This window comes from Podarcis vaucheri, assembly GCF_965113315.1.
Source record: "Podarcis vaucheri genome assembly, chromosome: 1".
Classification (NCBI taxonomy): Eukaryota; Metazoa; Chordata; class Lepidosauria; order Squamata; family Lacertidae; genus Podarcis; species Podarcis vaucheri.
Genome location: NC_138759.1, coordinates 39758003 through 39778899, shown reverse-complemented (window position 1 = coordinate 39778899; position 20897 = coordinate 39758003). Strand labels below are relative to the sequence as shown.

Here is a 20897-nt window from a genome sequence, read left to right as displayed (position 1 = left end):
AAGATGCATGGAATTGTGTGGGGAAACTCTCCAAATAAAAGGAGGGCTGTGATGGACAACAGAGCCAGGCCAGAGTCTGGTGATGCAGTTTTTCTGCTGGAGCCTCTCTCTGATTGGCTACAGAGTCAGCTAGCCACAAAAGAGGGAGGAACAACACTTTTGGGGGGGGGAGAATAAAAGGAGCAGCTTTCTGAGGGAGAGAATTAGATAGGGCTGGATTTGAGAAGAGGGACAAGATTCAATTTGAGATGTTAGATAGGCTTCAGGTTGGGTGATAGGGAGTGAGATAATAATAATAATAATAATAATAATAATAATAATAATAATAATAATAATATAATTTATTATTTATACCCCACCCATCTGGCTGGGCCTCCCCAGCCACTCTGGGCGGCTTCCATAAAAACCAAAAATACAGTAAAATGTAGAACTAATTATGAGTTAAGTTAAACATATGGAGATTATCCATAGTGAGATGACACAGCCTCACAGCTTGGATAGTGAGACTGGGTTTGCTTTGCTTCATAAACTTTGTTTTGTTTAATAAAACTTTTCTTGTTTGCTTGATCAACTCCTGCCTGCAACTCTAAATCATTAAGATTCCCCTCACACAAGCCCCCCACCACCATAGATAATCTGTGGTAAATTGTAGAAGTTTGTGTAATTGGCGGGTGCACTATATAGGGGCAGTTAGTGGAAGTGGATCCACCGCATTATTATTCGGGTGGATTCACTACAAGGACAAATCTGGTTCAGTCCAAATTGTAATGTGAACCTACTTGATCACACTTTCTGAAACAATATGCAAAGCCAAACACAGCTATCCTTTGAAATTTGCACTTCTCTGACTTTTGTGATGCCGGTGTATATATTAGGGGAAAGTGCATTAAAAAATCATACAGTATTTTAGTGAAAAATGCCATATACAAAAATTGGTTGCAAAGGTGTGTATATCAGGCAAAATTGCACTGGTTCCAAAAATATGTATATGAATAAAAATTTACACTAAAATTATTACAGTTTAAAAAATTGCATTCTGATATAGAAATGTGGAGAACTGAATTTAAGACTGGAAAAATGAGAAACTAAGAGAAATTGAAATCGACTGATTTGTCCTTCCCTACATGTCCACTCCCCCATTTTCCATTTTTCAGGACTATCTTTTCTCTGTGAGTCATTTGAGTGACACATTACTCCGGAGGCTTCCCCCCACCAGCTCTCAAAACACAGTTTTCAAGACCTTCCTTCCTTCCTTCCTTCCTTCCTTCCTTCCTTCCTTCCTTCCTTCCTTCCTTCTGTCCTTCCTTCTGTAAAAAAACTGTCAATTTCCTCTTCTTCAAGTTCTGCTGTGTTCCATTCTTGCTCATATTAAACTTCCCCTTAAAATAAAAAAGTCAGCCAGTTCTATCTATCTATATTTTCTTCTCCACCTCTTCAAAACTCCTCAAAGCTTTCTCTTCTAATCCCACTCCTAATCCTTTCATAATTTAAAAAGAAAATGAAAGCGATCTCACAACTTCTTTTTGTTCACGCTTGCTCAGTCTCCATCCCTCACCCAGTACCATCATTTTTAATTGCATTGAAAGCTTTTTGAAGTGAAAATGGAACATTGTCTCAAACTTTATAGCTAAAAAAGCTTTGAAAATCCATGTTGCTGTGTACATTATAGCAGGAGGATTACAATGGCAGATCATTACAGGACTTCCAGTGGAGAAGCAGCAGCCTACAAAATAGAATAGATATGCTGGACATGGGAGCTTCGGAGTCTGATTTTGGAATTGCAAGAAAAGTTTTCTACTTCGGCATTCACTGGAGCCATCCTCATAACTCCCATTGTCTTGGCAAATTATATGGAATGGTGTGTTTGTCAGGTTTCACGACAGGGACTGAAGCTTCAAAGAATGGCCATGCGGCGATGATGTCATCACCGTGCACTACAGTTCATGGGCCTGATTCACTCTAGACTCAGCTTGAAGTTTATATTAAATTTGTGGGTATTGTTGTCCAGGAAATTAATCTTATTCCATATTATTCCACAGTGGATTGGTGGCACTTCTTTATTAGCCCTGTTCCTGTGTCCTTGGAACAGGGAACACTTTCTAACTGCTATAGTAGGGTTGCTATATTTTAAAAAGTGAAAATCAGGACAAAAATGTTGTCAGAGCAGGAGACCCTCCAAAGATGTTGCTGATCTCCAGCTACCACCAACCCTGACCATGTGCCACATTGGCAGCACTTGATAGGAACTGTACTACAACAACAACTTTGCAGCTCCTGCTAGGAACTGTAGGACAACAACTTTAGGGCAACAAACCTGCCATTCCTTCTTCAAAAAGAGTAGACACTGGCCTTTTCTGTGGTGGCTCCGCATCTGCAGAATGCTCTCCCCAGGAAAGTTCACCTGGCACCTTCGTTACATATCTTTAGGCACCGGGCAAAAGTGTTTCTCTAGAACCAGGGCTTTGGCTGATTAACATTTCTATGGCCTTTTAAACTGTGAGTGGGTGGGGGATATTGTTTTTGTTTGTTATTATGGTAAGTATTTTGTGTTTCTATATTGTATACTGTCCTGTGGTATTTTGATAAAGGGTGGTACAGAAAATACATACATACATACAGGGACTTCTGGGGTGGTGCCATCGGCAATGGCAGACTCCCTCTGATCTGGAGGGACTAGCTCCACGCGAAACGGGTCTTTTCCACTACGGCGAAGCGGGGACCCTTTCAAAAATCACAGTCAGATGAAGCCTGTGACCATGGGACTCGGCGGGCACCTTTAGCGCCCCCCCCAACCCGCAAAGGAACCCACTAATGGGCTCCGGAGCGAAGAGGGGGAAGTGGCACGGTGCTGAGAGTCAACTGCTTCTTCCGTGGAGTGAAGCCGCACAGCCGTTGCCAGAGAGCGCTGCCTTTTTCCTGGGACAATTTGGCTTCTAAAATAATCACCTGTGAGTACTTAAATCTCGGACAATTGGACTTTAAATAAGGACTTGCGAGCAGAAAGGAAAATTGGACTTAAACGTTTACTTCAATTTGGTACTGAAACGGGAAGGTCTAAACAGGAAGTCAGCCTTCCGTTTCTTTGTAGACAGATTAAAGCAAAGACATGGCAAACTAGAGCTCAGAAAATCGCTTGTAAAACATTGATGAATGTTAGAAAAATGTTGGAACGACATTACTTGGCTTTAGCAAAAATGTTTAAAAAATTATGTAAGAATATTATGGTTATGAGAAGTTGGTAAAAATAAGACTTAAATTTTAAGCTTTAAGGTTTTTTATAGTAAGATAAGATTAAAATAGATTAAGGTAATGTAATGACAGAATATTATGAAATATGGAAAGGATTTGCTGCGACAATTAACAACCAGGATACAAAAAAAGGGAGGAGGAGGAGGTCAAAGAAAGAAGGTAATGACAGTTGAGGATTTGAGAATGATGGATTTGTTTTTTGAGTGTTTGTGGTGTATTTTTGTTTTCTGAACTTGTATTGTTTGATGTGGCTTGTTTTTTCTTTTTTCTTTTTTGCTTTGTTCTCTTTTGTAATTCTAATTTTTTTTCAATAAATATCATTTAAAAACAAACAAACAGAAAATACATACATACATACATAATGCAGAGTCTTATCTCCTTCGCCACTCTTTCTCTGCAAAGAAATGCTTGAAAGTCTTACCTTGTTCAACTGCTCTAAGTGATGGAACAATGTATTTATTGTATTCTGATCTTTATTATTCGAGTAATGCAGTGGACTTTCTGTAAAGAAAAAAGAAAAGTGGGGGAAACAGCAGTACCCGCCACCTTTTGTCTCACATTCAGGCACACAAAATGGTGAACCTGGATTTAAAAAGGCACTTTTAGCTCTCCACCAAACCGGATATGGGACTAGGAGTGTGGGGTTCAGGAGAGCATTGCTCTACTGCTAAGAATCAAATGACTTCTCCCTCCCATCTTACCTGGAACTTTTGTTTTGTCAAACTGAGGATGGGAACACCAGCTAGACATACTTTTTAAACCAATTGTTTGCCATGGACATCTCCATTGCTCAAGTTGTTTTCAAAAAGGCGGCAGATTTCCATTTTATTTGAAAGCCTAATGAAAAGCGTACCATTTGTCATAAGTAGTTTAAGGCTATGAACTTTCCCTTTACAGCATGCTGAAGATAATGCATGGTCCTCCTTGCAATTACTTGGCAGTAATTAAATCTGTGGGTTTTGCTGACTTGTACCAACATGTTTCGCCTCCCCACTCGAGGTTTATTACATCAGCTGAATGCTTCCACTGAATTGCAGGCCTTTTGCTAAGTGCTATCTGCTTTTATTCCTACGAAGGACATTTTATGAAGCCTTTTGTGCATTAGAATAAGAGCCTCCATCCACACACATGGCAAAACGTAAGGCTGCATATGGATTATTGTTCCTGCAGAACAATGAGAGTGACTTTCCCCTTAGTGCGAGCGGGGAATTAGCTGCCTCACCAAGCCCCAGTCAAGCAAATGAGTAGGTATGCAGGGCTGGTTTGTCCATGAGATGGATTGAAGCAGTTGGCAGTGGGATGCCAAGAGGCAACTACCATTGTGGGTGCCTTCCCTGCTCTGCCGCCTCCTCTGCTGTCTGCTGACAGAGATCTTCCAGCGAGATCTCGCCTAAATCTCATGAGATTTCATGTGCTCCATGAAACCTCACAAGAGCCACCACTGTCGCTGTCATGCAACCCTGGCAAGGAACAACAACAACAACAACAACAACAACAACAACAACAACAACAACATATTACTTATACCACGCTCATCTGATTAGCTTGCCTCAGCCAGTCTGGGCAGCTTCCAACAGGATATTAAGAACACAATAAAACATCAGACATTAAAAACTTCCCTGAAAGAGGCTGTCTTCAGATGTCTTCGAAAAGTCAGATAGTTGTTTATTTCCTTGACATCTGATGGGAGGGCGTTCCACAGGGCAGGCGCCACTACTGAGAAGGCCCTCTGCCTGGTTCCCTGTAACCTCACTTCTTGCAGCGAGGGAACTGCCAGAAGGCCCTCAGAGCTGGACCTCAGTGTCCTGGCAGAATGATGGGGGTGGAGATGCTCCTTCAGGTATATTGGGCCGAGGCCGTTTAGGGCTTTAAAGGTCAGCACCAACACTTTGAATTGTGCTCGGAAACGTACTGGGAGCCAGTGTAAGTCCTTCAAGACCGGTGTTATGTGGTCTCGGCAGCCGCTCCCAGTCACCAGTCTAGCTGCCGCATTTATAGCAATTTGTTCTCCAAGCAGTCACAGAGGCTACTCTCTCACCACAACGTTGAAGCATCTAAATTACGTCCCCTGTGCCAACAGGAAATCCTCCAGAAGCTCCCCCCTTTCCTTCCCCTCTTTGCTTTATGTCTTTCTTTAACCCTTTTTAAGCGACGCATGCAAGCAGACTCATATGGATATGCAGTCTCTTCTCCCGAGGAATCCCCCCTCCCTCTCTGTCGCAACTTGATACCTGTTATCAGCACCTGGGCTCTCCACCAGCTCTGGTTCACTGCCCTGAGAAACTGTCTCTTCTCCTCTGACATGAGAATCCGATGGGGGTTGAGGGGGGCTGGAGACAAATGGCTGTGAGTGAAAGCTATCTTCCTCACTGCCGCTCTGAAAATCCCTGTCTTGGTAGATCTTCAGTTTGCTATCTCCCCTCTTTCTCCCCAACATGGCTGTCTGGGGAGCCATGTCTCTGACATACGGTAGGCCATAGGCTCATGGGGACCAAAGCACTTTGGGGGGCCCTGCTATTTGAAGGGGGTGGGCTCCTCACAACGTCACATCTGCAATGTCGTGTTGGGCCCCCTCAATCATCTGAAAAAGCTGGAGTCTCTGCTGTGGGCAATGCCCTCACAACCCACAGAGAAGACTCATGAAGCAAAGCTTGGAAGGGTGGTTATATTTGTGAATGCAATTGAATTGGAGGAATCACAAGCCAGATTAGTCAAATTCAGAAAGTATGGGCAAGTGAGGATTTGCTAAAAAAATTTTTTAAATTGATTTATCATAAACACAAACTAACGCATAGAAATGGATGAGCCCAGAATGTGTGTTATGGACATGCCTTCTATTTGTACTGTGGGGGTGGGGTGGGGTGACTAATTGAAAACTTTCCCAAAGTGTATGTATTTTGTGGTGCTGGCTAGTGGAAGGGATATAAATGGTTCATCAAACATTTCCAGTATCCCTAGTTTCAAATCCTTCAAAATAGGTGGATTTTTGAGACGTATGTTTGCAGGAGGTGAAAAAAGAAAGTGAGAGAAAGATAAGGAATGAAATGACACATCACAATGAAATCTTTAAAACTGAATGATTTAATTCCCTGCATGAAAAGCATCTGGAGAACAATTTACTATCCATTCAATACCTCATGAAGTCTGCCCATAAATGTTACAGTCCATTTTAGATTATTACTATTGCTATTCTTATTAATTACCCTCCCTTTACCCTAAGGTCCCAGGGCAGGTTACAGCATTAAAACAATAGTTTTAAAAACAACTTGCAATGGTAAAAATAATATTGACATTACGAATACACTGCCATCTTGTGCACATAAGGGGAACTTCATCCAGCTTGAAAGTTCTCATTCATAAATGAAAACAACCAGAAAAATAAGGATTTTTATATTATATTTCTCTTGCATTTTCCACAACAGAACAGATGGCTGGTCCATTCATTCCATGGCTTCTGGTCCCCAGTTCCTGGCTCACCCTAGACTGCTGCCCGCAGCCTAGCTCTGCTTCTCTCTTGTCAAGAGAAGGAGATATTCACACGACCTGCAGCACTGTAGATGGGCTCTTTCCAAGCGGCTGTTGCAGGCAGCCTCTTAAAGGAGATTATCTTTAACCATATGCAAAGCATAATCCTCCTCTTCTTTTCTCAGCTGCTATTCTCCCAAAGGAAAGCAAACTTAAAAGCAACAATGAAGCAGCCATTTTTAACACAGTTAGGGCAAGGGACATAGCTCAGTGGTACAATATTCTCTTTGCCTGCAGAAGGTCCTGGGTTCAGTCCTTGGCATCTCCAGGCAGGGCCAGGAGAGACCCCAGCCTGAAACCCTGGAGAGCTGCTTCCAGTCAGTGCAGACAACACTGAACTAGATGGACTAGATGTCTCAGTTTAAGGCAGCTACCTATATTCCTTGTCCAGAGAGACGGATGACCTTTTCACATTGTTGCTGCCTTTGACATGGGTGCAAAACCCATTTGCATGCAGAAGGTCTCAGGTTCAATCCTAGGTATCTCCAGGTATTGCTGAGAATGTCCCCTGGATCCCTGAAGAACCAGTGGCAGTCAGTGTAGGCAGTGCTGAGGTAGCTGGACCAGAGGTATGACTCAGTACCTGTGAGCTTCCTATGTTCCTAACATGAGAAGAACCCTGATGGATCAGACCAAAATCCTATATGGTATCACAATGGCCCATGGTGACGTTTATGGGAAGCCCACAATGGCACAATAGCATCCTCCAGCTTTTTTAAAAAATCTTGTTATTATGCCGTATATGCTTGGCTAGATTATACTAAATTAATATGCTGTAGAAAGTAATTGTGTTTGCCCTTTCAGTTCAATGCCACAGTTGTCATTATATGATGTGCTTGAAGCATGGGAAAGAATAGAGGCCTGATTTCTCAACTTATCTTTTCCTTAAGCACCCTCATCTAGAAGGAGGAAAGAATGCCCCTTAGTTTTACTAAGAAAGGGCGGTCTTTCAAGCCACTCTTATAATGCAGAGATAATATAGCGCTGTGAGCTTGGGCAGTGTGTGTGGGGGGGTATAGGCTGTATACCCAAGTCCCTTCTAATTCCTGAATCCACGAAAGGTTGGAATCTAATGGAGGATTCAATTGCTGGAATAGCCAGACCAGCTTATTGGCAATGGCCGAGTATGGGTCATTGATGTAACAAAGGAAGTGACTCTATGCCAGAGGAGCCCCCCAAAAGGCCAGAGTTGAGGTGTGTGAGCAAGAAGCAGGCTATAGGTTGGGCAGCTGAGAGACAGAGCCATGCCTGATTTCTGCTGGAATCCAAGGCTGTGGCTCTGGGAGAAGCAAGACCATCTTGGGGTGTTAACACTGTCAGCTCCTCCATCGTAGGCTCAGGTTGTATATATCTTGTAAATAAGTCACTCATCATGAAAGACACCACAGTCTCCACTGTCCATCATTCTGAGGAAACCATACCCTGGGTAAACGCCTGGAATCCTTAGATCTCGCACTGCTCAGAGATTGGGGCAGCATGCAACAACGTGAATGAGTTCTATTGGATTTTTAAAAGCAACATATTATAGTGGATGAGCTAACAAGCCTTACTTCTCCCTGCTATGTGCTTTGACCCAGAATATTAACTATGATACTAGACAGCTGTCATTAGCGAGGATGCTGTTCTTGGCAAGAACCGCTAGATAAATCACACCTCAAAAAACCTGTTTTGGCGAGTGAAATTTATAGCTCAAAATCAATATGTGAAGAGCCAATGTCTTTAGCTCTCCACATGGAAAGATTCTGTCATAAAAGTTTCCCCAATGAGCACTTAATTAGCAGATGCAGCTAAAAGGTCAGATGAAAAGTTGCGTGCTGCTTCAGCATTTTGGGAACAAAACATCCAGGCATACAGATAATGAGGTACAACGAGATGAGCAGAGCTACGAGATTCTACAGGAACTGGCTAGCATGTAATTTCGTCTCCTCAGCATCACAGAATGCAGCCGAGAAGCCAGAAAAAGTAAACAAAACATGGAAACGAGGTGGCATAATCAGTTCAATAATGAACAGCATTAGAAAAAGGCTGCAGTGAGGGGGAAAACTGAGTATTGCTTAGCTGCACCCAATAGCATTCTGTACAGTCAAGATTCCCATGTTTTCCTATCAACTTGTGCAGCACACAGCAGAAGCTTTGATTGCTTGGGATACTGCTATATGTTCCCCTTGCTTATGTTTTCTTTTCAGCAGCAGTGGGGAGCTCGGAGCAGTGTGGCATTTGGTGGCAGTGTGAGTCCAAAGCTTCTACCTCCAGGCACCATGCTCAGCTCCCTGCACCCCCTACTCCTTCACCTCTCAGTAAGCAGCAGTGGCCCACAGTAGTGGGAAACCAGGAAAGCAAAGAAGCCCCATCTGTGCCACCCCACTAGCCACTACTGCCTTCCTATCTGACAGGGGCATTCACAAAAACTGAGTGAGGCACTGCATAGAATCAGATTCCTGAATCACTCTCCTATGCCCCAGTTAGGTCGAATGGCATGAAATTTGCCTCAAGTGACTTAAAAGCAGGATACACTCAAAGAAGAAGAAGAAACTATAGTGGCACTGAAACCAAGGCTTGTCCAGGCAGTTTTAGAAGATTATTTTCTTGCTGCTGCTTCTTCTTCTTCTTCTTCTTCTTCTTCTTCTTCTTCTTCTTCTTCTTCTTCTTCTTCTTCTTCTTTCTGTACCAGCCTTCATCTCAGACAGAGATGGGAAAGGGCAGTTTCAAGAGCAACAGGTTGTCTCGCTTATAGATTGTTGGCTTAACCTGAAAACCTCCATACTTACGTAAGTGTTTCCCTACCATCCTCTAAATACATCCCACCATAGTTTGAAAATCCCTAGAGCAGGTGTGGTGAACCTTTGGCCTTCCAGATGTTGCTGAACTGCAGTGGCTGGAGGTGATGGGAGTTGTAGTTCAACAACATCTGGAGGGCCAAAGGTTTTCCATGCCTGTCCTAGCCCCTTCTGATATTCATTGGCGCAGCAATCTGCTCCCATGATCCAACATTCAGGAATCAAAGGAGATTTTCCTCTTAAGCCTGGAGCAGATTTTCTTTCTCCTCTTTACATTGTTTTGAAAAAAAAATACTGTTTCTCCCACAAAACTTTCCTAGACCGTTAAACTCACCTTGCTACACAGTCTTGATACCAAATAATCCACCCCTTCTAATTGCAGTAATTTCTTATTGAATTCTATAATTAATTAATTAATATGCTGCTTAATTGCAAGGTGGCTTCTAAGCAGTTTACAAATGCAAAAACAATTACAAAAATATGTATAAACAAGCATAATTAAAAAGCACAATAAAGCAATTTCATCAAAACATTAAAATAAGCACCCACAATTAAAATACACAATAAAACAAGCTTGTGAAAACAGTGTTATGAAACTGCACCAATGTATCATAAACCTGTCTTTCTGTTGCTCTGCGCCATTCTGGCTACAGCCCTGTAATAGCTGCCTTTCAGCAGTTGAGCCTTAGATTGCTGAGGAAAAAGAAAAGTCATTCAACAGAGGGAAAGATGGGGCCTTGGCAGGCTCAAGATAACTGCTCAATCTCTGAGCTTCTAAGGCCTACCTCCATTACCAGGCAACAGGGACATTCTGTGGGGAAGAGAAGATACAATATTTGGCCGTGTGCCTCTGCTCTCATTGTAGCAGGCAGCCAAAGAGAATTAAAATTGGACTCCATTGCTTCAGCCCCAGTTACAGCTAAAAATATAAAACACAACGTCAAGGCCATTGTTTCCAAATAAAAAAAAATACCAATAAAAGTGCTTACCCGATGATCAATTTTCAGAATGGCTGTAATAAGCTGATGACTTCTTTTTCATTCTTTTTCATTAGGAAAGTTCCCAGTGGGCAGAAAACTACTCTTTGGATTCCCTGGTCATCTTGCAGACCTTTTGCTTTCTAAGTCACTGCCGCACAAATTGTCTGGATATTTAGATGAAAATCCAAAAAGAGGTTTACACTTCAAAGTGTAGGGAAGCTGACTTAAGCTTTAGAATAAATACCCAAATCTCTTATCTTTTCATATTTGTCATTTGCTATAATCCTTGTGGAGTAGCCTCTGCAATAATGGGGAGAGAGGGGGAATGGCAAGATTGGCTCCTCGGTCTAACAAAAGCATTATATGTAAATGCTGGTTAGGAGGCAATTATAGGGCTTTTAAGCTTTGGGAGTGATAAATGCTCATCTAAATCACAATGTACAGGAATTTCCAGTAAGAATGTCTTGCATTTGGAAGAAGGACTTTATTTGTGTGTTGTGGGGGTGGCGTGGCGTGGCACTGACCCATAGTATTTCTTCCCAAGATGAAGACTCGTTGATGGCTAATGTCCTTTGGGTCTGGTAGGGTGGAAGGAGGAAGACCCACAGCAGGTGGAGCCAGGGGCTGTTTTTTCAGCTGGAACTCAGTACTTGCACCTCTTAGGTGGGCACCGTTGCCATTCTAAGAGAACCAGGGAGGTGTTCATGGTGAGTTCTGGCACCTCTTTTTCTAGAAAAATAACACTGGGCAGAGCTAGAGCAGAGCCAAATTATTCTGGTTTTGTCCTCCACTTTCTGCCCCTTTCTCTACAATGGGGCACATTAAGACTAAGAGGGAGGAGGCTGTCAGGCAGCGCCACCCCTGAGACTTGTAGCAAGAAAGACGGCAGACAGGTGGTGCCAGCTGTGGTTGGTAGGGGAGTGTCTCGATGGACTACCCTCCATTGCTAAAACTTTTCTTTAATTTCACCAATCTCATGGTATGAAAATCTTCATATCCCATGTCCAACTGTTCTATTGTAATAGTCCAAGTCTTTATCTGTCACACAGGGAACAATTTAACTTTACCCAATGTGGTCTAAGAAATTTCTTGTTCTTTTTTTAAAAAAACAAAACAAAACCCTGAAAGCCTGAGAGTCTCAAATGAATTGTTTTAAAATAAACTTCTAGTGCTGCAGTATGTTGAGTGTAGTTTGAAAACACATCTTTGTCATATACCCCAGGCTCCAATTTGCAACTGCATAAGGTCTTAGAATGTTAAATGTCAGAATCGTGACTTGTAACACTTATAGTAGCAGTCATGGTATAGCCTTGGTACTATGGGAATGTAAAGGATTCATAAGAGAGCCGCAAGTATTAGTACTCTACGAGACCTACTGTATGCATTTTCCCTCGCCGCATGGAGGCACGATAGAGAATAGGGTACAGTACAACTGCAGGTGGCGCTGTGGTCTAAACCACTGAGCCGCTTGAGCTTGCTGATTGGAAGGTCGGCGGTTCAAATCTCTGCAACAGAGTGAATTCCTGTTGCTCTGTCCCAGCTTCTGCCAACCTAGCAGTTTGAAAGCATGCCAGTGCAGTGCGGTGGGAAGGTAGATGGCATTTCCGTGCATTCTGGCTTCTGTCACGGTGTTCTGTTGCACCAGCAGTGGTTTAGTCATGCTGGCTGCATGACTCGGAAAGCTGTCTGTGGACAAACACTGGCTCCCTCAGCCTGAAAGTGAGATGAGCACCACAACCCCATAGTCGCCTTTGACTGGAATTAACCGTTCAGGGGTCTTTTACTCTTTTCTTTTTTTAAGAGTACAACTGCTGGGGGATGAGAGCAATGATAAGACATGTCTGGTGGATCAGGCCAAAGTCTCAACAATTCCAGCCCTTTGCTCTCATTATGGCCAAGCAGAGGCTCATGAGATGCCTTCATGGAGCCCAAGAGCACGCTCCCCATCTGGGAGTCCCAGCAAATAGCATTCAGAGGTGACAGTGGCAATGCAACATAGTCATTGTGGCTGGTAGTCCCTGACAGCCTTCTCCTCTAAGACTTTGTCTAGATCTAAAGCCATCCAAAGTTGGTGGCCAACACTGCTTCTCAGGTGAGTAAATCTGTAGGCTGTGTGAAGAAGTACTTTCTTCCGTCTGTCCTAAATCCTCCGACATTCAGCTCTACTGCATGACCCTCAGTTCCAGTGCTATGAGAGAGGGAGAAGAACTTTTCTCTGTCTGCTTTCTACGTGCCATGGACACATTTACACCTCTATCGTGCATCCTCTTTCTGGACTTTTTTTCTGAACTGAAAAGCCCCAAATGTTGTAACCTTTCTTCATGGGGAGTGGATCATTTTGATTGCCCCTTTCTGAGCCTTTTTCCATATTGGCAATTTTATTTTCGGTCCTTTCTTAATGATCCCTATCTAGCATGGCACTCACCTTTTTCACAGTTGCTGTACACTGGGTCAACATGATAGATATTATAGAACTATCAGATATTTCTCTTGGATAATTTTGCTTGATGTGCATGCTCTGGACCACAGTAATTGTCATGTTAGGAATGGCTGAGGTTGGATTTTTTTTCACCATTTCCTATTTTTATGTATGACAGGGCTATGCAGTGCACATATTATTTCTGTACATAACATATCCCTTGTCCCTTGATTGGACCCCTTTTGCCAGGATTTGTTTGAGCAATGATGGGGGTGTAATCTGAACGTGTGTGTGTGTGTGTGTAATATATATATATATATATATATATATATATATATATATATATATTAATACATGAAATACAGTAAGAATCAGACTAGCCTACAGAACAAGAATAATGGTTTTTGGAAGAGGAAGAGCCTCCCTCAGTGTGGCAGATGTACATGATATTAAAGAAACTCTTCTTTTAAAGTAGGCATGCTACAGGATAAGGGATAACGTCGCCTGATTTGATCCTCTCTGGCCAGACTATTCAAGGATCAGAGTGCTTTTTCACTCTCCTGCCTACTTGAAAAATAACATTGTCCCTTCTCCTCCTGGTGAAAGAAACTGCATGCTGCTTCTGAGACAATATGTCAGCAATACTCCAACACTCCCAGCACTCAATGGAGAGCCCCAGAGCAGAGATGGGGAACCTGTGACCCTCCATAATGTTGCTGGACTACAACTCCCTTCATTCCTGACTGCTGCCAATGATAGCTAAGGTGGATAGGAGCCTCTGTAGGGCTGCATGTTTCCCACCTGTGCCCTAGAGACTTTTGCATCTGCATAGAAGCAGTCGAGTTGTCTGTTTAGTGCTGGAAGGTCCAGGTTAGAACCAGCTGTTTGCCTGGGTAGCTGAGAGCTGCCGCTTGGCCATTCCTGCCGCATACAATCAGTGTGTCAATCCCATCTCACAGCCAGCACCACCTCTGCCTCTGCCATAACTGCAGTGGTTGTGCAGATAAGCATGGGAAGGTACCAGCCTGTGAAGATCAGATAATTCAACAGGAGCATTTACTACTTCCTGGAAAAGACTTGTAAAGATATGCTCACTAATTCCATTAACCTTGTGCATTCAGCGAACAAGCAAATCATAGCAAAAAGAAAAGACTCCCTGCAGTGGAATATTTCATTTCCCCCCATCTCTCAATTTACTGAACCACATTCAACACATGGTTCTTGTTAATTGATAAATTTTAAAAATCATTGCTCAGTTGGGAGGGAGACGAACATTCATTCCCCTTTGTTAAGATTCCAAAGATGGATTGTGGATCCCAAAGCAGGGAAGAAAAAGATCCAAAATATTCTTTTCATAATGCAGCCACAAAGAGGTGCTATAAACCTGCTGGAGCGGCTTGGACTTGCCGTCACAGAGACCAGATGGAGCTTCTCTGAACGCTTTTTGAGTCGGGATTCCTGCTGACTTTTGTACACTTCCTTTTATTTTCCTAATATCTCTCCTAGCACTCATCATGCCACAGCATGAGTCCAGCAGCCTGAGCTTAAAATAATGAGATTGGCAACTGACAGTAACAAGTCAGGGGAGATTTACTTTACACAATGCTTTCAGACAGAAAATTTAAATAGCCATCATCTCCCTCTCTCTCCCTCTCTTGAAAGTAAATAACACATTTGTTTGAATAAATGAACATCTACAGGGCTAGATCTTAAGAGTCCTGCATTCACAGACCCCAGACATGCAAAACGGCGTGTTCCCATGTTCATTTCATAGCTGCATCATTTTGTGACTGCATTATTCACCCCTGGGGCTTAAACATGGCTCATGTCCTTTGTCTCTCTCACTTGCATGATTCTGACCACAGATATGAACGGTGGTAAGGCTCCAAATGCTATGAAGAACTCACACAGGCAACTTCACTAGGAACTTTCAAGCAGTTTTCATAGAATCATAGAATCATAGAGTTGGAAGAGACCACAAGGGCCATCGAGTCCAACCCCCTGCCAAGCAGGAAACACCATCAGAGCACTCCTGACATATGGTTGTCAAGCCTCTGCTTAAAGACCTCCAAAGTAGGAGACTCCACCACACTCCTTGGCAGCAAATTCCACTGTCGAACAGCTCTTACTGTCAGGAAGTTCTTCCTAATGTTTAGGTGGAATCTTCTTTCTTGTAGTTTGGATCCATTGCTCCATGTCCGCTTCTCTGGAGCAGCAGAAAACAACCTTTCTCCCTCCTCTATGTGACATCCTTTTATATATTTGAACATGGCTATCATATCACCCCTTAACCTCCTCTTCTCCAGGCTAAACATGCCCAGCTCCCTTAGCCGTTCCTCATAAGGCATCGTTTCCAGGCCTTTGACCATTTTGGTTGCCCTCCTCTGGACACGTTCCAGTTTGTCAGTGTCCTTCTTGAACTGTGGTGCCCAGAACTGGACACAGTACTCCAGGTGAGGTCTGACCAGAGCAGAATACAGTGGCACTATTACTTCCCTTGATCTAGATGCTATACTCCTATTGATGCAGCCCAGAATTGCATTGGCTTTTTTGGCTGCCGCGTCACACTGTTGGCTCATGTCAGGTTTGTGGTCAACCAAGACTCCTAGATCCTTTTCACATGTACTGCTCTCAAGCCATTGGCATGTGTTATGTGTGTTTTAACCACAACGGCATATCTTACCCTACTCCCTGCTTTTTCTGGAGAGGTGTGGGAGTGGTTTTGGGGTTGGGGGATGGCTTCGAAAGCTGACATATGACTGAGCAGCAGGAGAAGAAGCACCCAAATTGCTCAGAAGCAGAGCTCTGCCTCTCTCCCACATAAGAACACAACAAGAGCCTGCTGGATCAGGCCCATGGCCCACGCGATCCAGCATCTTGTTCTCACAGTGGCCATCTGTGTGCCTGTGGAGCACCTGCAAGCAGGACATGAGCTCAAGAGCGCTCTTTCCTCTTGTGGTTTCCAGTAACTGGTATTCAGAAGCATTGCTGCCTGCCATCGTTGGAGGCAGACAACAGCCATCATGGCTAGTGTCAGGAACTGGACTGAGGAGTAATGGTGGTAGCCCACCCCCTTCTCCTGAACCTTCCTAAGGGCAGGAGGACAGTATTGATTTAGAACAGTGGTTTGCAGAAGGGCATAGTCCAAAGGGGAAAAGCTGGGGAATACTGGGTGAGGAACAGCTAGAAGAGAAAACACCAAGAGAGACAGCTGGCAGATTCAGTGTCCTTGGACAGCATTCCTGACCCCCCTTCACCTAAAACTATAAGGGCTTGGAATGTGTTAGAACAGAAAGTGCAACGGCAACAAGCTCAGATTACCCAACGTAGGAGTGACATAGATTGATGGGGACAGAGGGGGTAAACCTTTATTGGGAGCAGCATCATTTCTTAGCGTGCTATGCCTTTGTTTCTTGCTGTGATTATTAAAGAACTCATCTGGTAAGAACGCTCATTTCATTTCATCTGCTTAATTACTGCCACCAGAGGAGGGATCCAATTCCCCGAAGCTTGACAGATAGTAGCAATTGATAGCACCCTCCTCCATGAATTTGTCTAATCCTCTTTTAAAGTCATCTAGGTTGGTGGCTAACACTGCCTCCTGTGGAAGCAAGTTCCATGGTTTAACTAGGTTTACATCAAGTGAACAATGTGTGTATGTGTCCAGGGGGGGGGGAGGTTGCCTCCTCTACCAATGGTCCCAATCTAGGTCGCAGCTCAGGTGGTAGAGCATGAAACTCTTAATCTCAGGGTTGTGGGTTCAAGCCCCATGTTGGGTGAAAGATTCCTGCAGGAAGTTGGACTAGATGATCCTCATGGTCCCTTCCAATTCTACAGTTATGTGATTTTATGATTTCTAAGAACTTGGGTGGTATTCAACTAAATTGTACTAAGAGTGCACATGTGGAAATGAATAAACCTAAGTATAGCCCTATTTATGAGTTTCCATGAGTCTACACTGAGTAAAACTTGGTTGAATGTCCTTTTATAGTTTTTCCCTGAGAACCATTTTATACATTATGCAGGATGAAGTAATAGACTGAAGTAGTGGAAGGTTAGCCTGCACAGGTGAGGGCATCATTTTTTTGTAAAAAAATATTCAGTATTTTTGTGAAATAAAATGGAACAGCAAAGATAATTTTAATAAATAAATAAATAAACCCACCCTGAGTTGCATATATGCAGAGAGCTTTTCGTACAGGGGAGCATTAAAAATATTAAACCCCAGTCTGATATATTATAATTCAGAACTCTAGCTCTTCAGACTACTAGCAGATTCTGCAGAATGTGTATAATGGTTCTCTGCTGAAATTCCAGTGAATGAGGTTATTACTGCACACCAGATGCCTAGATGTACACAAATGCACATGGCTCTGTGATAGCCACAATATCTGTTGCATGGCTCCGATGTGTCCCATTCTGATTCCCCATTGTGCCTTTTCTCTGCCTATTTGTATGCAGGCTGTGTGATATTACAGCAATGTACATGGCACAGTAGATGTCCCAAGTCTGGCAACATTGTGCTGTTCTGGTTGGGTTGAGATCTCGGCTCAGCCATAACAGAACATGACAGACATGACTTTAAGAGAAGAGCTGGTCATGTGCCCCAACATTTGATCTTGGATGCAAGGACTGAATCTCGAAAGGGTATCTATATGCGTGTATAAATTATGCATGCATATAAATGAATAGTATAATGCTGTGCACGTTGTTTCTGAAGTATGTCCCGTTGGGTCCCAACTGGGCTCACTCTCAAGTTAGTAGGTATGGAATTGGGAGTCTAAGAAACATATTAAAGGAGCTGCACATCGATGAATAAAAATGGACATTTACTGCCCACAAGCTTACAATCTAAAGGAAAAGCTGTGCACAGGAAAAGGAGCAGGGAAAAAGGAAGGAGTTGCATGAATAGTAATAAGAGAACTTGCATGCTATGTGGATAAAAAAGATTGATTTGGGAGAATGAAGAGGCCATAATTTGGGAAGCAAGGATTTATTTTATTCTGGATATGGGGAGGAACAGCTAACCTTTGAACAAGGAATGGAGGAGAAATTCAGTTTGGTTTCATTGGAAGCTAGGTGTGCTTCTGAATTTTGCGGCGCAGGCCTCCAACAGGGAAATGCATGTATTCGTGGAAAATGTGCCCGACAATGCATATACTAGTGAAAATAACACACAAATGCCTTATTGGTAGTGAAGCTTACTTGCAAAATTTCACAGGAAAATATGCTACTAAAATACGGATGAATTTTCACTAGGACAAAAATTGACAAGTGATGTAGAAATATGGTAAACTAAACCTAAGACTAGAAAAAAAGGAAGCAGAGAGAAACAGAAGTTGATATATCCATTCATCCCTGCTGTTAGAACTGATGAAGTTTGATTTTTATGGCTTTGGAGGTTTTGGTGGGTTTATGCTTTCTTATGTCAGTCCCTGTGCCTGAGCCACTATTTTATATTTGCCTCCACTTAGTGTGCCTTGAAGAACTAGCAAAATACAAAATAGATCCAAGCAGCCTGAAGTCTGCCCACCCCTGGTTTATAGGAGGAAACAGAGCCCATCATGGCAGCTGCAAAATAGAAAGCAGAAGTGATGGAAAAGCACTCCCCTTTACCAGAGCTTTTAAGGCTCCTTCAAGGCAGATATATTGTGCAATGCTTTTAGTATCCCTTAATGTCAGTCTACTTGGCCTTGCATTATCCTAATCATGTCTTATCACCTATTCACTTTAACTACGTCTCGTGTATTGATGCTCACCATCGCTTACATTTTTTTAAAAAGAAAAACCCTCCCGTTACACCAGCTCACCGAAAGAAGGAGAACATTAGGCTGGTATGAGAAGTTATGGTTTGCTTAAGGTTGCAGTGGAGAGACATCTCATCAGCATTCCGCTCCAGTACTGTAGCACAAAGGGAAGTGGGTGGGGCGGGGAGAGAGAGCAAAATATTCACAGAAGCACAAGAGAAGATAAAAGGACACCAGAGAGCCTTAAAATAATAAAAAAAAATCCCTCTCTCCATCTGGACTGTGGACTCTCTCCTTAATGGATCTTCATCCAGCCAACATTGAAACTAACACGTGACACATTCGACAAATAGATCAGAAATGTCATGTTGAAAATAGCACATCTCTTACGATAGAGGGTTTTTTTTAGAGCCAAGCAGTAACCAGGCAGCTGGAGGATGTGTCTTGCAGACAGAGAAGGTGTTATATATCATGTAGTAGTAGTTACAGGTAAAAGAAGAAGAAAATCTCCGCCTTGCAGCGCTGTGGAGGCTTTTACTCCCAGAAACCCATCTGCTTCTCCTGATGCACACCCTGTCAGCTTAGAGTTGGCCATTGCTGCATTCGTTGTTATTTCTCCCCCCCCCCTCACTTTGCGTGGCTGAAATTAGCTGGTCTTAGTTGATTTTCAGATCTTTGAGGCTGTAAGCAGAGATTAACGGACAACACTAAGGAGCTTCATCAAATTATTTGCTGGGAAAAGAAAAAGAAAAGGGTGACAAAAGCTCATTGAGAGGATAATTCAATGCTATTGATCGGGCTGGTCTTCTTCACAAATGGTTATGAGCTCCCTCCCTCCCTCTCCCACTCTCTGTTTCCCATACAATGACTGCAACATGTTAAAAATGCAGAGAAATCTCCCCGCCGGGCTAGAATACAGTGGGAGATTTATAGCATAGCTGCGCTGTGCAGATGTCAAATACAGCTATAAAATCTTGTCATTTTTTAAATTTTTATTTTTTGAATTCACTGAGAAAGGAAAAGCCCGGTATTGTGTTTTTCTTTCATCTGGAAGGATGAAGGAGTCCAACTTGAACATGCAGCAACATGGCAACCTGTGCTGCACGTGTTTGTATGCAGATGCTCACCTGCTCACCTAAACAAGGTTCTTAGGCCCAGTTAACCAGGATTGTTTGTGTCGATGTGTGTAGTTCTTGGTGAGCTGAAGCTAAGCACCAAAAGCATTTTCACTTTGCACTGTGCTACATGACTGTAATAGGTATGAGTTACTCGTGCGTAAACTGGTGCCTTTCTCGGTTAATTTGCCTTGTTAAACCTTTCTGACTGCACAGCCCCTTCTCATCGTGGCTGCCTCAGTCACTGGCAGAATCCATCAGTGGGCATTTCTTGAACCGCTTTCAACATAAAAGTTGTTTGACACCCAGTCTTCTCCTCCTCTCACTGCGCGGGAGTCTTCTGCACAGGGAAGGCATGGGTAGCGGAGGACCTGGGCTCTCCTCACTGATGTCCAGTGAAGAGTCCTGGAGCCCTCTCTCCAATTCCCCCGTCTGCCCCCCTTTATCCCTGGTGTTGCGCTGATTGGCTTCCCCCTCTACGGAGCTGTTTCTCCCCCTGCTGCTGGGTCCTTCGCCAGCATCATCTGGGAGCCTCCCCTTTGCCTCTCGCTCCGATGTCAGTTCCCTGACAATGACAATAGCTCATACCATCAAAACTACTACTACTCATTGCTTACCCATCATCCAAACCAGGCACCCCCAAACTCAGCCCTCCAGATGTTTTGAGACTACAATTCCCATCATCCCTCACCACTGGTCCTGTTAGCTAGGGATGATAGAACTTGTAGTCCCAAAACATCTGGAGGGCCGAGTTTGGGGATGCCTGATCCACACCATGCCAGCCACCCATCCTGCCTCCCCCTGGTCCGATCCTGGCTATGCTTGCAAAGCAATATGCTTTGTTAGGCTCTTCTTGTGCTTATACAAGTCTGTCCTTAGGAAGCTGCTAAGGGAGTGTTTCCCTTCCATCTATTCCGACACTCTGGGCAGATCCACACCATATTTTTATTGTGCATTCAGTGAATCAGGACTGTGTTCTCATGCCATGCCCCCAAAAGCGCTTTTTGTGGTGGGAACGGCGGCACCAAATCACACGTGATTACAGCAACCAAAATGGCGCCTGTGCTCACACACGCACACTAAAA

The 20897-nt window shown here is 43.4% G+C and overlaps 2 long non-coding RNA genes across 2 annotated transcripts in view; one reads left to right on the top strand and one right to left on the bottom strand.

The window, feature by feature from the left end:
* The window catches only part of LOC309542857, a 320404-nt gene extending 305234 nt beyond the window's left edge, over nt 1–15170 (bottom strand). Inside the window, exon 1 of the long non-coding RNA XR_014224471.1 lies at nt 14879–15170. This is a non-coding gene — a long non-coding RNA (uncharacterized lncRNA). The remainder of the gene's footprint in view (nt 1–14878) is intronic.
* LOC309542848 overlaps nt 1–20897 on the top strand; it is a 680556-nt gene that overhangs the window by 362336 nt on the left and 297323 nt on the right. The gene's annotated exons all lie outside the window — the stretch shown is intronic.